A 16,834-nucleotide genomic window follows, 5' to 3' on the forward strand; every position below is an offset into this window, starting at 1 on the left:
ATGCATACAAGTCCTTTGGTTGATCTCTTACCCCCCTACCTCCTGCACCCCCACCCTCCCCGGCCTTCCCGCTGCAGTTTGACAATCTGTTTGAGGCAGCTCTGCCTCTGTATCTATTATTGTTCAAAAGTTTATAATGGTCTCTATTGTCCATGAATGAGTGAGATCATGCTGATTAAATTTTTTAATGGATTTACCATATATATTGAGTTTACATATATATGTATATATACTAGTATATATATAGATGGATAGATACAGATCTATAGATATAGATATTGATTTCAGAGAGGAAGGGAGAGGGAGAGAGAGAGAGAGAAACATCCATGATGAGAGAGAATCATGGATTGGCTGCCTCCTGCACGCCCCGCTACTGGGAACTGGGCTGCAACCCGGGCCTGTGCCCTTGACCAGAATCGAATCCAAAACCCTTCAGTCCGCAGGCCCACGCTCTATCCACTGGGCCACACCAGCTAGGGCCACTGATTAAATTTTTTAATCCAGGAAACTTTATCAGTCTTCTCTGGCTAGTGAGCCACACTAAGAGTCGCCCTCTTGAGACGATTCTGTGCGGAGGAGACCACAAAGTCATGAAGAGTGGGAGCTGGTAGGCATCGCTGGAGCCTCCTGATGGAGCCCACGAGGCCCACGGAGCCCACGGAGCCCACGGAGCTCAGGGCGTCCTTGCTCCACGCTCCGGGATGCGGCAGAGTCTGATTTGCATTAGGGACCTCTGCATTCCATACACAGAAAATAGGATGATGATGATGATGATGGTGGCCACCAAAGCGCTCTTTGGAGCAGAAAACAAACTCTGACCAGGAGTGTTTTTCCCCCCACGGCATTCATTCAAGAGTTCATTCCTTGAGCTCTCACTCAGGTTATAAGGCTCAGCGTGCTTCTAATTGCACTGGCCTCAGTTATTCAAAACAATAGGAGAGGGAGGGAGAGAGAGAGAGAGAGAGAGAGAGAGAGAGAGAGAGAGAGAGAGAGAGAGAGAGAGAGAGAGAGAGAGAGAGGAGGCGGGCGTATACACAGACTTCGGACATTCTCCACATTGCAAACCCATCAACAAAAGAAGGGAGAAGATCTGAGGCGAACGAGTGGTTTCTGCGGATTCAGGGGGGGGGGATGAGAATGTCTCTACATAAACAAGCAGCTCTGGATGGCAAGTCTGCTTTTTTTAAAAATAAAAAATAAAAATGTTACCGCTCGCCCACAAGGTTGTGAAGCCACAGGCTGGACGGAGGCGAGGAGAAAGTGTGTGTGTGGCTGCGATGTCTGTGGGTTCCATGCGGAGAGTGAAGCGGCGGGGAGGGGGGTGGACGCGGGGGTGGGGGGTGGAGGGAGGGGGGAGGGGGAGGGGGAGGGGGAGGGGGGAGGCTGGTGCGATCTGTTTGGTGTTCGGAGCCAATAGAAACCCCGGGCTGCGCTAATATCCCAGGCAGCGCCGCCGACGGAGGAGTCAGAGCTGAGCCGGCAGCTCGGAGCCTCGGATCCCGCTGCGGGCGCCGCCGCCGACCGACCGCCTGGGGCTGCTCCCTCCTCGGGCACGCGGCGCTGCTGCGCTCCGGCCGGGGTCCCCCGCGGCGGACAGGAGCTCCCCGAGAAAGCGAGGGGCAGGGAGAGCCAGAGGAGGGCCCGGAGGAGGAGAAGGAGGAGGAGGAGGAGGCTCGCACCGCGTCGCTGCAGGTAGGAGCTGGCGGCGGGTTCTGCGTTTCTCCCGTCGCCCCGAGACGCTGACAAGTCGTGGACGCGGTTCCATCGATCGCCGGGCGCGATCGGAGTGCCCGTGGGGCCCGGGTCACCCCTGCGCTTCCGAGCGGTTGGCGCGCGTTTTGGGGGGCCACGGGGTTTGCTCACCGATTGAATGATCCGTGGGTGGGAAGCAAGGGACCTTCAAACTTGACCGTGCGCTCTCTCTCTCTCTCTCTCTCTCTCTCTCTCTCTCTCTCTCTCTCTCATAAGCTCAGTACCTGCATGCTGTCAGGCTAGCCATGCATACCTCCTGGAGGCTGACCTCCTTGATAGCTGTGACCCAGAGCAGGTCACACACCGTGTGCTGTGAGGAGGCGGCTTTGCACCCCCTCCACCTACCTGCCAGGTGAATGGAGGGCCCCCCGAGACCGGGAGCCACTGGGGACCTGGGCAGGGTTGGCATGGCTGAGGCATCTGGCCGAGCCGGACTGGGCTCAGCAGTGAAATGTCACAGGATCACGGTGCCAGGGTGGAAGGAGGCAAGGGAGAAGGCAGAGAGATTCTTTAGAAATGTGAAGTGTCGGGGACCCCTGCGGTGTTACCTGGTTTCTGTGTACAGTTTTGCCTTCTGAGTTGAAATTGTGGTTGTGATTCTGCACCCGCAGGCAGGCTCAGTACCAGGCCCTCAACCTGTTCTTACATCGAAAAGTCCTGGACGGGAGCGCTGCCCTAAATACACCTGCGAGGAAATGTCCTTTTGGGGTTCAAATGTTTTTTTTTTATATATAGATCCTTGCATGGGTAGACTTCTGGCCATGTCCTTCGTTTCCTTTCTCTCTTTATTTTGAGAGACGGGTTTTATGTGGGAAAAAAAAAAATCCAATTTTTCCTGAAATTTTGCCACGCTCGAGTTTGAATGCTGACGATGGTTATAGAACGTGGCTTCCTGTGGCTGACTTGTGGTTCATTAGCCCTGCTTCAGGAGGTCAGGGCTTCCCTTGGAGAAACCAGAGAGGACTGAATGGAGGCTCAGCTATGGGATGCATTGTGCTGGGGGGGGCGGGGGGGCACCCTCAGAGACTGGTGTGGAGGTCCCTGCTCTGAATGTCCGTGAAGAGCGCTCCTGCAGTGAGGAGCTTACTCCGGTTGGGGCTGTAGTTCAGTAAGAACAGGACCCTGCAGCAGGTGCAGGAGCGGCGGGCCATGTGGTGTTAGGTCTAAATGGCCCTCCTGTGCGTGGATTCTTCACAGATCATCCCCCAGCCACCCCCTGATCGCGCACAGTCAGCCCCACATCCAGCCCCACATCCAGTCCCGCCTGGTTTACAGGGTGGCTCAGCCCGAGACACGTGCCGCCCCAAGAAAGATAAGGGAGTTACGAGACAGGCATTGGTTTTGCGTATCACCGTGGAGAGTTCACATGGCCCCGTGTTTCATCCGATGAACGTGTTCTCTTGTCACGAAGGGAAATTCACGCGTAGCTGTGGGGAGCCGGCGCGCCCATGGCATGCTCATGCCAGCTCAGCCTGGTTCAGTGACCCCGAGTGGGGGGCGATGAAAGGATTAAGAAAAGACAGACAAGCCCTGGTTGGTTTGGCCCAGTGGATGGAGCGTCAGGCTGTGGACTGAAGGGTCCCAGGTTCGATTCCGGTCAAAGGCACATGCCTGGGTTGCGGGCTCGGTCCCCAGTGGGGGGCGTGCGGGAGGCAGCTGATCCACAATTACCTCTCATCATTGATACTTCTGTCTCTCTCTCCCTCTCCCTCCCTCTCTGAAATCAATAAACATATATTTTAAAAGAAAAAAAAGAAAAAAAGACAGACGAGAGAATGAAAGCTGAGTCTCGGGGGGACGCTGCCCCTCTGATGGACCGCGCCCGCGCCCACACGCCGTGTCTTTATTTTAGAGCAGGTGCCACGAGGCAAAGCAGGGGCGTGATCACGTTGTTTACAGCATTCTCGTGGGTTTCAGTCCCACTCAACTATATGCACCTGAACTCTATCACTCAGGCATGTGGGGCCATGTGGTCGGACCATAGGTTCAAGCCCACAACCAGAGCTGTTGGCTGTAATTGCCCTGGGAGGGCCTGCCCTCCAGGCGGGGACTTGCACGTGGCCATGAGAGGACAGTGCCCTCTCCTCAGTCCGAGGCTTGAACCTGGCCAAACACCGTAGCCGCTCTCCACACGTAGCTATACCTCAGAGAAGCGGTTCTCAACCTGTGGGTCGCGACCCCTTTGGCGGTCGAACGACCCTTTCACAGGGGTCGCCTCAGACCATCCTGCATCTCAGATGTTTACATGACGATTCATCACAGTAGCAACATGACCGTGATGACGTAGCCACGAAAATAATTGTATGGTTGGGTCACAACATGAGGAACTGTATTTAAAGGGCCAGGAGGTTGAGAACCACTGCCTTCGAGTCATGAAAACTGCCTGTATTTTTGCCCGTCCCCAGATTTGAATGAGTTAACCAGGTGCGTTTGAAAGCACGTCAAAGGATGGATGTGGCGAGTCAATATTATATTTAGGAGTGAGCGTTTTGATTTTACAGATGAATATTTTTCTCTTTTTACATCACAAGGAACTTGATGGTAAGAGAATTTACCTCTTTGAATAAATACAAATTAATTGACCCAACTCAATTGAATTTGTGGTTAAAATGGGGTGGCTTTGTAGTGCTGGAAGTATTTGTCAATTTCCTATCCATATCATATCTGAAATAAATGGAGACTCATTTCCCTCTTACTTTCAAACTCTTTTTAAAAGTATTTTTATTGATTTCAGAGAGGAAAGGAGAGAGATAGAAACATCAATAATGAGAATCATGGATCGGCTGCGCCCCCTACTGGGAATCAAGCCCACAACCCGGGCATGTGCCCTGACCGGGAATCGAACCCGGGACCCTTCAGTCAGCAGGCCAGTGCTCTGTCCACTGCGCCAAACCACCCATGGCTTACCATTCAAAGTCTTAAAAATATTGGGCCTGTTGGTGGTAAACTGAGTGAATGAGAGACTGAATATATAGGCTGTGTATGGCCTGAGAGACGCTGGTGGGATTTTAAAGATAAATATAAACAGTGTCTGGCTACTCCTTGTGTAGTCCTGTAATTTTTCCCTGAGAGAGGAGATCAAACTGCCCTTCTCTGGGGATCTCCTCTGTCCAGCCAGCCGGAGCTTGAGACACCCTCCAGTTGAAACGTTAGGTGCAGTCTGAACGAGGTACATGCCTTCAGTCTCTTTAAAGCAGACGCCTCTCCCTCAGCCCTCTTCTGCGAAAGCACAGGAATGGAATTAGACTCTGCGTCCGGGTGCCAGGTTCTCATTGATATGGAGAGGGCCGGCCAGCCTGGGTCAAGGACAAGCACCGAGAGCCCGCAGGGGCTGGAGCGCACGGATCGGACCAGCCCCGTTGGCACTCAGGTGTGGCTGCAGCCGGCAGGCCAGGTCGCAGGCCTTTGCTCAGTGTCGGGGACCTTTAAGGATTTAGGACAGCGGGTCTCAACCTTGGCTGCACATTAGAATCCCCTGGGAATCTTTTTAAAATCCTGATGTCTGGGCCTCCTCCTCCGGAAATTCTGTTTCTCTGTTACTCATGTGGTGGCCCCACCCCATCACAAAGAAACAGAATTTCCAGAAGGTGAGGCCCAGAAATCAGGATTTTAGAAAGATTCCCAGGGGATTCTAATGTGCAGCCAAGGTTGAGAACCACTGATTTAGGAGAAAAGTGGGGGAAAAAAAAAAAAAAAAGGTTCCAAATGGATAAATGTGTGGAGTATGGGGCTTGAAACGAGTCACAATAAGAAGCAATAAATGTGCTAAAACCGGTTTGGCTCGGTGGATAGAGCGTCAGCCTGTGGACTGAAGGGTCCCACGTTCGATTCCGGTCAAGGGCATGTGCCTTGGTTGCGGGCACATCCCCAGTGGGGGGTGTGCAGGAGGCAGCTGATCGATGTTTCTCTCTCATCAATGTTTCTAGCTCTCTATCCCTCTCCCTTCCTCTCTGTAAAAAATCAATAAAAAAATATATTAAAAAAAAAGAAGCAATAAATGAGACATCCTGTTTTGAAGAGGAGAGTGTACACTTATAAGGTAGGCCTCTGATGCCATCTACTTCTGTTTGCTTCGCTATTTCTCTTACTACCACAGTGTTCTTTATTTTTAAAGATTTTTTTCTTTTATTTATTTTTAGAGAGAGAGGAAGGAGAGGCAGAGAGAGAGAAACATGTATGTAAGAGCAAAACCTCAATCGGCCGCCTCCTGCACGCCCCCTATTGGGGATCCAGCCGCAACCTGGGCATGTGCCCTTGACCGGAATCAAACCCGGGACCCTTAAGTCCACAGGCTGACGCTCTATCCACTGAGCCAAACCGGCCAGGGCGATTTTCTGAATATTTTAAACGATTTCTCATGCACACACAGGTCTCCCATGCAGAGGTGGGTGGAAACACAGGCATCTGATGAGCTCTTAACTCTCCTGTCCTTACAGTCCAGGAGAGGGCAATATGCAAACGGGGAAAAGCCAGGCCTCCCCTTGACCAGGGGGAGCCTGCACCCTCCACATGGCTGAGAAAATGCGCCCCTGACTGTACGCACCCCACTCCCTCCGGAAGAAGGGGCCGGGGTCTTGGTCACGGATGCACCGCTCAGAAAGGCTTGTTCTTATTTTTACGCCAGACGTGGACGCGCCTGGCAAAGACGGACTGCAGCGTATTTAACAGATAACTCGGTTTCCCTTTCTTTTCATCAGCTTCACTCTTTATTTTTTTAACATATATTTTTTATTGATTTCAGACAGGAAAGGAGAGGGAGAGAGAGAGACAGAAACATCCATGATGAGAGAGAATCATGCATCGGCTGCCTCCTGCACGCCCCACACTGGGGATCAAGTCCACAACCCAGGCGTGTGCCCTGACTGGCAATTGAACCCTGACCTCCTGGTTCATTGGTTGACACTCAACCACTGAGCCACACCAGCTGGGCCCGCCTGCTATTCTTTAGCCAGTTCCTGTTGCCCGGGGCTCCTCTGCCCACACTCTCCTTTTATTTCTGGAACCAGGCATGCAAACAACCAGGCACCCACCTGAGACAGACTCCAAAGTAAATAGTAGGCACCTCCCTCATTTACTCTCTATTGAATGAATGAATGGAGGAATGAATGAATGAATGAATGAATGAATGAATGAATGAATGAGGCGCAGCAGTTCCTACCCACAATGCTTCCATACAACAATAAGGGCCCGCAACAGTTGGACTGTTGTCGTGGGGGAGGTACTGTCCCTTGCAGTGTCGAGCAGACGGTTGACTCCAGGAGCGAGAGCAGCAGGGGGCAGCACAGAGACCCCACAGGGCATGACCAAGCAGAAGAGCCATATCCCCGCCTCTTTCATTTTTTTTTTAAATATATGTTATTGATTTTTTACAGTGAGGAAGGGTGAGGGATAGAGAGTTAGAAACATCGATCAGCTGCCTCTTGCATACCCCCGACTGGGGATGTGCCCGCAACCCAGGTACATGCCCTTGGCCGGAATCGAACCCGGGACCCTTCAGTCCGCAGGCCGACGCTCTATCCATTGAGCCAAACCGGCCAGGGCCCCCGCCTCTTTCATTTATGCTCGCCATCCTGCTCCCGTGGAGTGTACATGCCATCGACCTGGGGTAACTGAACTGTGGAAGATAAAACAACTAACTCCTCATAAAAAGTTCTTTCCACCCAAACTTGGAGCAAACGTCGTGAACTCTGTCGTCGGGGTGGAATGAGACAGCGTGGCCGACGCCCGATGTCTGAAGAGGCCTCAGCAGGGTCCGTACAAAGGGAGGAAAAGAATTCTCTGTTGTAAAAATACCTCTGGTCTTCGGAAGGGTGATGTGCTCCCGTCAGGTGGTTTTGCCATAAACCACTGTTCTTCGGTTTGGCTCAGTGGATGGAGCGTCGGCCTGCGGACTGAAAGGTCCCAGGTTCGATTCCGGTCAAGGGCATGTATCTGGGTTGCGGGCACATCCCCAGTGGGAGGTGTGCAGGAGGCAGCTGATCGATGTTTCTCTCTCATCGATGTTTATAACTCTCTATCTCTCTTCCTTCCTCTCTGTAAAAAATCAATAAAATATATTTTTAAAAAACCCACCACTGTTCTTGAACTAATAGAAACTTTTCCTTGTAGAGCGACAGTGCACTTTCCGGGATGATCAGTGCAGCAGGCAAAATCCCACCACCTCAGGCTCGCCAAGGTCAAAGGCAGAGAGGCCCGCGGGGTCCTCAGACTCCCCACGCACGAGAGCAATAGTCGGGCTACCCGAAAGCCCCTCTCATGGCAACGAGAAAGGGTCCTTTCCTCACTGCCAAGCTGCACTGTGAACACGGACACGCATTCCTCACGCGTGCGTCGCTGTCCCCGCCGTTTCCCGATGGCAGTCAGATTCAGATTGTCTCCATATGATTCACACATTGGCCAGCTGAGGTCTGGAGCTGTTGAGTCAATATGAACTGCGATGGTGTTTAACCGATTTTCTGTTTCAAATGACAGCCAGAACTACCCAATAAACCCAAAAATATTTATTAGGGCGGCTTCCGAATATATAGACTGGGGTTCATTACAAGGACTCAATAACCTCCCTGAAGGAGGAGATTTTATTTTTTTCCATCTGCGTAAACCCTCAGTAGCTGGCACAGGGCAGGTGCATTTAAACTGTTTTGGCAGGGTGTAAAAACAGAATCATGTAGAGCATGGGGATTTGAAAGGAAGGATCTGTAATTGTTTTTCATTAAAGTATTTTTATTGATTTCAGAGAGGAAGGGAGAGAAAGAGGAGAGAGAGAGACAGAGAGAGAGAGAGAGAGAGAGAGAGAGAGAGAGAGAGAGAGAGAGAGAGAGAGAGAGAGAAAAGAACATCAATGATGAGAGAGAATCATTGCATGCTCACACTAGGTATCGAGCCCAAAACCAGGGCATGTGCCCTGACCAGGAATCAAACTATGACCTCCTGGTCCATAGGGTGATACTCACAGGTTGAGGAGCCAAGCCGGCCTGGCTGTAATTGTTTAAAGATGACAGCGTCACAGATAATGCTGACACATGGGCCATCAGCTCAGAACTTGCGCTTTATTTTGTCAGAAATGTGACTTCTCTATAATCAACAGACACTTGCGAAGTGTTTCCAACGTGCCAGCCGTTGGAGACATGAAAAAAAGTCTAGGCTTTGGCCCTGTCTTCCCGCAGTGGCTCCCAGCCCACGAGGAGAAGCAGGCACTGAACAAGGAACCAGCATGCCCCAGTGAGGGGTACCCCTGCGCAGGACCGGGTGGGAACAGGGGGGCCCTGGCGACTCGGATCGCTGTTTCTGCTTGGGGGGGGTCCTGAGTTCGAGTCCCGGTCAGGGCACATGCCCGGGTTGCGGGCTCCATCCCCGGTGTGGGGCGTGCAGGAGGCAGCCGATCCCTGATTCGCTCTCATCGTGGATGTTTCTCTCTCCCTCCCCCTTCCTCTCTGAAATCAATAAAAATATATTTTAGAAAATAAGGAAAGCATCCAGCCCGAGGCTCAGGCGTCTCTGCTGGCTCGCCGCCCTCGCGGGCTCTGGCTTCTGGTTTTGCTGCTCACCAGAGAGGGGTCTCATTCCTGGCCTCTTCCGAAAGGATCGTAACCGTAAAAAGGGATTCCCGGAATCCCGCAGGCGCATCCAGGTGTAGCTCTTTGGAAGGCGAAGGGCCTCGCGGGAGCAGTAACGCTCTTTGCTTCTGGTTTCATATCTGCCGCGGGTTGACTGTTCGGAGTTCCCAGTCTTTTATTTCCCTGTGCGCTGGCCAGCAGGCAGGGTGGAGCAGGGAGTAGCAAAAGGACAGCTATTTTTCCTTTCTTTTTCTTTCTGCTCCCCTAGGAACGCACAAGGAGAACACCAAATACTGGTTTTTCTATCCAAGCATAAGTCTGGGGACATCTAGGTGACCACAGGCAGCTAGACTGGAATACCTGTTTCCTAACAGAGGGTAACCTGGAGTGCAAACTGCTCTCCACAGCGGAGAGGACATTAAAACTAGATGTGGGCCCGGCCAGCGTGGCACAGTGGTTGAGCGTCGACCTGTGAACCAGGAGGTCATGGTTCGATTCCCGGTCAGGCCACATGCCCGGGTTGTGGGCTCCATCCCCAGTGGGGAGCATGCAGGAGGCAGCCCATCCATGATTCTCTCTCATCGTGGATGTTTCTATCTCTCTCTCCCCCTCTCCCTTCCTCTCTGAAATCAATAAAAATATATATTTTTTAAAAAAAGAATGAACTGTATGTTATAGTCCTAATTATGTTTTACTCTCAAAACCCTGAGATGTGTTAATAAGTATAATTTTACTCACCTTCCAGGTGAAACGTAGTTTTAGAAGCAGTCTCAAATCAAACCTACCTGTCTTATACACAGAGTGTGTGGTTCGATGTATTTTTGGTTCCAAAGCCAGAAAGGAGTAGCTCTTCGCTGTAGCCTCGGGCTTTATAAGAATTCCACCTTTAGCCGAAACCGGTTTGGCTCAGTGGATAGAGCGTCGGCCTGCAGACTGAAGGGTCCCTGGTTCGATTCCGGTCAAGGGCATGTACCTGGGTTGCGGGCACATCCCCAGTAGGAGATGTGCAGGAGGCAGCTGATCGATGTTTCTCTCTCATCGATGTTTCTAACTCTCTATCTCTCTCCCTTCCTCTCTGTAAAAAATAAATAAAATATATTAAAAAAAAAAAAAGAATTCCACCTTTAGCCTCAAGCAGAGGCTCCAATCACAGACCTTTCTATCCTGAGAACAAGACTGTAACATTTTATAGCCAATGGGACAACCACCGTCTGAAAAGGCTTTTCAAACATGTTCCATATGAACCTTCCCGGACGGTCGAATGAAGGGCCATTTATTTTCTACCGAAAGCATCGTAAACAGCTCCGTATCTCGGAGTAAGTCAGGAAGCCAGAACGGCCAGGCAAGGTGCTGGCCTGCGAGCCCGGCAGCTGGGGCCTCTCCCAAAGCCGCTGGGTGACGCCCCAGGGACCCCTCCACTCCCACCCCTCCCCACCCCCCTCTTTTCAGCAAGTCAGGCCTTATGACCAGGTCGTGGGCAGCTCCCTCCACGGCCATCTGGGAGGGAGCGGTCCATGTCCAGATCATTAGGAAAATCACCAAGCCTCACACGTAGCTGAAGTCGTGGCCGGAAAATGCTGGAGGCGGGGGAGGTGGGGGCGCAGGAGCAAAAGTCCCGAGAGGACATTCCCCCGAGAAGCAATGCACCTCCCAACGCGAGTCCGGCAGGAACGCCAAAGCCGGCAGACGCTCTGCAACCTTGAACCCGTGGTTCCCAAGTCCTCGGTATAAAACCTCCACAATCAGATGCTGAATGACTTTTTTTTATTATTTTAATAGATTGTTATTGATTTCAGAGAGGAAGAGAGAGGGAGAGAGAGAAACATCCATGATGAGAGAGAGTCAGGGATCGGCTGCCTCCTTCACGCCCCACACTGGGGATCGAGCCCACAACCTGGGCATGGGCCCTTGACCGGGAATCGAACCGTGACCTCCTGGTTCCTAGCTCGATGCTCAACCACTGAGCCACACCAGCCAGGCATAAGTGACTTACTTAGGTGTCTCTCTAACCGGTGTATTTATCGTTCCAGTTTTCTAGTAACATTAATCGGACTTCAGTGAACTTATTCAATAAGTATTTTTGTGCTTCTCACATGTGTCAGTCACTCGGCCAAGCTCCGGGGGTGCCCTGAGGTTCCACAACTCTCTGAGCTGTGCCCGCATTGACTGGCGGAGAGTGAAAACGAACCAGATAAATAATAAATAAGTGTGGTTTCTAGGTAGGAAATAGCATGAGTGTTGCTTTAGATTGGCTGCCAGGGGCGAGTTAAGAAGCAGCTGGGTGTATGGAGGCTGGGAGAAAGACAAACTCCCAAGACCAGTCATTTCCAGGAACTTCTAGACGCAGTTGTGCTCAGAGTTTAGTATGCACATGACAGGGGCACAGTTTAAGGGGCAGAAGGGCTAGATACTATATATTGCCGGAGCTGTAGTGAACAGCTCTGATGCTACTCTGTGTGAATTTTTTTAAAAATATATATTTTTTTATTGAGTTCAGAGAGAGAGAGAGAGAGAGACATCAACGATGAGAGAGAATCATGGGTCAGCTGCCTCCTGCCTCCCCACACTAGGGATCGAGCCCGCAACCACATGCCCCGACTGACCTGGAATCGAACCTTGACCTCCTGGCTCAACCACTGAGCCATGCCGGCCGGGCTGTGAATTTTATTCTCTATTAAAAGAGTGGCAGAGGCCAAAACCGGTTTGGCTCAGTGGATAGAGCGTCGGCCTGCAGACTGAAAGGTCCCAGGTTCGATTCCGGTCAAGGGCATGTACCTGGGTTGCGGGCACATCCCCAGTAGGAGATGTGCAAGAGGCAGCTAATCGATGTTTCTCTCTCATCGATGTTTCTAACTCTCTATCTCTCTCTCCCTTCCTCTCTGTAAAAAATCAATAAAATATATTTAAAAAAAAGAGTGGCAGAGGACACCACAATGAAGAGTATCTAATAACAAAGGAAAGTAGCTTCAGATGAGTGTTCTTAAAACCCTGACGTAATTATGGCACAGGCCTGCTCACAGGTCCACTAGGTCGGAAACAGCATGGACACTGCCAGGCGCCGAGGGAGGGTGCTCCCATCGTGTAACGTTAAACACATCCGTTCTGTCTCCCCCCATGTGTTCCGGGAGCCAGTCACCCCTCGCCACGCGACAGTCCCTGAACACGGATTGCATTTTCCTTTGCTCTTCTGCTCCTTCCTCCTCCTCCTCGGACTCCCACCCCGACATCCGCCTGTTGAAATCCTACCCATCCTTCCAGACCCAGCTTCCAGGCCACCTGTCCCATCAGACCTTCCCTCCACCCTCTGCCAGAACTCATCTTTCCTTCCTCTGCCCTCCACAGGACTTCCCGCCTCCCTTAGAGCGCTTACCACTATAAAAAGCAAGGAGAGGGAGAGAGAGAGATAGAAGCATCAATGATGAGAGGTAATTGTGGATCGGCTGCCTCCTGCACACCCCCTACTGGGGATCGAGCTCACAACCCGGGCATGTGCCCTTGACTGGAATTGAACCCGGGACCCTTCAGTCCACAGGCCGATGCTCTATCCACTGAGCCAAACCAGGCAGGGCCATTTCTGTTAAGCAGGGCTCAGGAGAAAGTCAAATTAGATTAACTGCCTAAAACAAAAATGGACTTGGACTCCTGCTAGCAAGGGATTTCTAGTCCAGAGAGCTCTCCGAGTATTAATAGCATCCTAGTTCCTGGCAGATGGTAATCAGTAGTGAGCAAGGCACTCTGGTCCTGAGAGGGGTTAGCTTTGTCACGGGGGGGTAACCTTTGCCTGGATGCCATGCTGAGGGGGCAGAAATCCCCCTAAATTCTGCTCATGCAGTGTAACCGTGTCCGGGGTAAGTCACAGCGTAGGCATTCCTCCGCTAATTCTGTGCGGTTTCTGTTCTGTTTTGTTTGTTTCTTTGTCTTTACTGTGCGTTCTGAATTAAACATCGTACAACTCTTTAAAAACTTATTTTTAGGGCCCAAGTGGGAAAATTGTTCTGAGAAAGAGCTCATTAGCTGCAAATGCTTTTGAAATTAAATTTACGGAGGGGACATTGGTTAATAACATCGGTTCATAAACGTAGGTTTCAAGCCTACAATTGTGCGATCCAGCATCTGTAGAGTGCATTGTGCGTTGACCGCCCCACGTCACTATGCACTTGACCCCTTTGGCCTTTTGCTACCCTTCTGCCCGCCTTCCCGCTGCTGACCACCGTGCTGCTGTCTGTGGCTGGGAGTTTCTGTTTGTTTTTCTTGTGTGTTCATTTGTTGCTTTCAGTTTTATATCCAGCCTATGCATTTCTTTGTAAAATTACAAGCGTCCTCCCCCCTCATACTCCCAGGTCATTGTTCTTCAAACCAAGGACTGGCCTTATTGGTGGGCCTTAGCCATGTCTCCATGGCACATGTTTGAGGGGTCCTCCGCCAGCTGGGACATTTCACGTCTTTTTCTTTAACCCCCAAACTTCAGTCTCCGTGAAGTACATTTCCCTAAGCTTTCAACCCTTTGCTCACAGCTGAGTTGCAGATGACAGCGACGTTTAAGGGCAAAAAGCTGCATGGCATGACGCCGAGGGCGAGAACCTCCTTGAACCTGGCACCCGGGCAACACACCTGCTTCGCCCCAGTCCTGAGAAAAGTTTGTGAAGATTCAAACCACTTTTATTCTCAAGGGGCTCAGAACAGAAACATAACAAAATCGTAACTTATCTATTCATGATCCATTCTTGTATAGATATCACTGTGAAATATTTTAACAGGAACGTTTTTTTAAATTTTCTTTTAAAAAAATATATTTTTGTTAATTTCTGAGTGGATGGGAGAGGGAGAGAGAGATAGAAACATCAATGTGGAGGGAGAATCATTGTCTGGTGCCTTCTGCACGCCCCACACTGGGGATCGAGCCCCCCAAACCGGGCATGTGCCCTGACCGGGAATCGAACCGTAACCTCCTGGTTCTTAGGTCGATGCTCAACCACTGAGCCACACCGGCCCGCCCTAAGCACATTTTAAAGCCCAAATGATATGCCATCGCGCTCTGCGACAAGCCTTGCCTGCTGACCCACACGAAATGATTTGAAACTCCCTTAGCATGTCCTTCACTCACATGATATTCATATTATAGTTACTCACGTGGATGTCAGCCGCATTTTCTGACACTTTGGTTTCTTTGCGGGAAGAAACCCTGTCTTTGCTATTTTTGCGTTCTCAGAAGTGCTGTCCCAGGGTCTTGTACATGAAAAGAAGAAAATCTGTTCAACCGTCTCAGATGACAACATGCTTTCCCTGCACATCTCATGGCATTCTCACGGCTGCCCTGCGAAGTGGGTGTAGTTCTGATTCCCTTGCCATCCACGAAGAACTCGAGAGCGAGACTGAGGAAGTGTTTTTGCTTAAGGTCACTCTGGGTCTTCTGACTCCAAATCTCTACTCCTCCCAATGGACAGCTGTCTTCGACATTTTTGTCGCATTAACAGACACATTGAAAAACGAATTAACCCATTCCCAAGGCCATCAGAGACCCTACTGCCAAGTTGGCATTTCAGCCTACCATTGCTTCTCCACAACTTTCTAGACTTCTCTACACATCTCCGAGCTTCCCCCACAGACAGCGGTGGTGACAGGGAGGATGCGTATGGGCTTGCCACTGTCCTGGGGAATCTCACGGCTGTGGCCTGGGCGACTCCTCTCCCCGCCCCTGAAAGTTTAAGAGCAACATCCATCCGACAGTAAGTGTCCGAAGGGAAAGGAGAAGAATCTTCTAGTCTTGAAAGTGCCAAATAGCAGATAAATTCCTACCTGACTGGAAAAAATGTCCTCTTCCAATCCCATCCCCTCTCATGGGACTACGTATGTAATTTTTTATGGTCTGGCCAACATCACCCTAATCATCCATTGCCTGTCATCCCATTAAAATCCTTTTACTTGGGTATTTCAACTGGGGACTGTAATCTAGATTCTGGTTCTAAGGTCTGTAGAAGAGTCTTGAAATCGGCATCTTAAATAAGTTCACAGGTGATGCTCATAAAAACGACGACTAGATCACAATTTGAACAAAAAAGAGGGAGAGTGAGCCCCTGGGAGCCTGGCATGTGGACTGTGTGTGTGATGCTGTTTCCCCCTCAAGATCCTCGCATAGATGATTATCTCATTAACGCTCATGAACAGCCTTAAAGTCTGCCATGCGTTTGGCTGGAGCCCATGAGATTTTATGGTGTAGCATCTGTTAAGAATTCCAGTTTCATTTATTTCATCATCAGTGAAATTGAGGTTTGGATGGAGGCAGGTTGGGAACAAGTCAAAACAACATAATTGAGTGGGAAATGATATATTAATCAGAAGCCGTGTTCAGAAGGCCTTTAGGAGGCGGAACATAGAAGTGGAGTAGCAAGGCTTCTATACCCACGTTTTAGATGAGCAAACTAAGGAAAGAGAATTTCCTTGCCAAAGGCATGGAGTGAGGAGGCCTTAAAGAAAAGAATAACCCCATTTCCTCCACCCCCGCACCCCCCAAGTCCTCAGACAACACCCCTAGCTTCCTACTCTGCATGAATGCCACGCAACTAAAAAGATTCATGAACTGCTCTCAAGAAATATTGACCTTGAGTTCTTGAGCACTTTTTCTTTAGAGAGTAATTTATTCACTTGGTTGGGTTATTCTAAAAATGTAAATTTGTTCACATGTATTTCATCGGTGCCTGACTCCTTTTCATTGTGAATTTTCAGAAATCTGCCAAAGTTACAAAACGTTATACCGAAAAGACACAGAGGTAACCATAAGTTTATGATGTTAAAGTGCTAATATTGTTAAGTAGGCAGTTTAATAGTTTGTGAATTGATCAGACTTGACATTAAGACTAATATTCCACCATGGCTGGTGTTGTTCAGTGGATAGAGTGTCGTCCTGCAGACTGAGGGGTCTGGGGTTTGATTCCGGTCAAGGGCACATGCCCAGGTTGCAGCCGCCGTTCCCAGTAGGGGGTGTGCAGGAGGCAGCCGATCAATGATTCTCTCTCGTCATTGGTGTTTCTATCTCTCTCTCCCTCTCCCTTCCTCTCTGAAATCAATAAAAATGTATTTAAAAAGGAAGACTAATATTCCAAACTGTAATTTCTCAAAGAAATATGTTTCACGATGCTTTGGTTTTCAAATTAGGACCAAAAGCCTCTTTGAGAAACATTTGTGAAATAGTAGGCCCACTCCCATCATCTCTTGTATATAAGCATATAAACTTCATTTTTTAAAATTTTTATTTTATTGTTTAAAGTATTACACAGAGTAGTACATATATCTCCTTTTTTCCCCCCATTGACCTTCCCCCAGCCTCCCCTACCCTAAACTTCATTTTTAAACACACTGTCCAAATGGCGCGATCTGAAATTGGAAAAAAAAAAAAATAAGGCTTCAATACTCAAGGAAAGCACGACATACTTGTGTGTGTCATCGCTGGAGAAAGTTATGTTTACAGTCAAGAAGAGGAATCTAAATTAGGAACACACTAAGATTTCCTTTTTTCCGTTGTTTCCCTACAT

The 16,834-nt window shown here is 49.9% G+C and overlaps 1 protein-coding gene across 1 annotated transcript in view; it reads left to right on the forward strand.

Annotated features, from left to right (window-relative positions):
- Nucleotides 1–1,442: 1,442 nt before the first annotated feature.
- Nucleotides 1,443–16,834, forward strand: part of GREM2 (gremlin 2, DAN family BMP antagonist) — a 46,974-nt gene continuing 31,582 nt past the window's right edge. Inside the window, exon 1 of the mRNA XM_059677300.1 lies at nucleotides 1,443–1,692. The gene's annotated coding sequence lies outside the window, so the exon portion shown is untranslated. The remainder of the gene's footprint in view (nucleotides 1,693–16,834) is intronic.

This window comes from Myotis daubentonii, chromosome 20 (genome assembly GCF_963259705.1).
Source record: "Myotis daubentonii chromosome 20, mMyoDau2.1, whole genome shotgun sequence".
NCBI classification, from domain to species: domain Eukaryota; kingdom Metazoa; phylum Chordata; class Mammalia; order Chiroptera; family Vespertilionidae; genus Myotis; species Myotis daubentonii.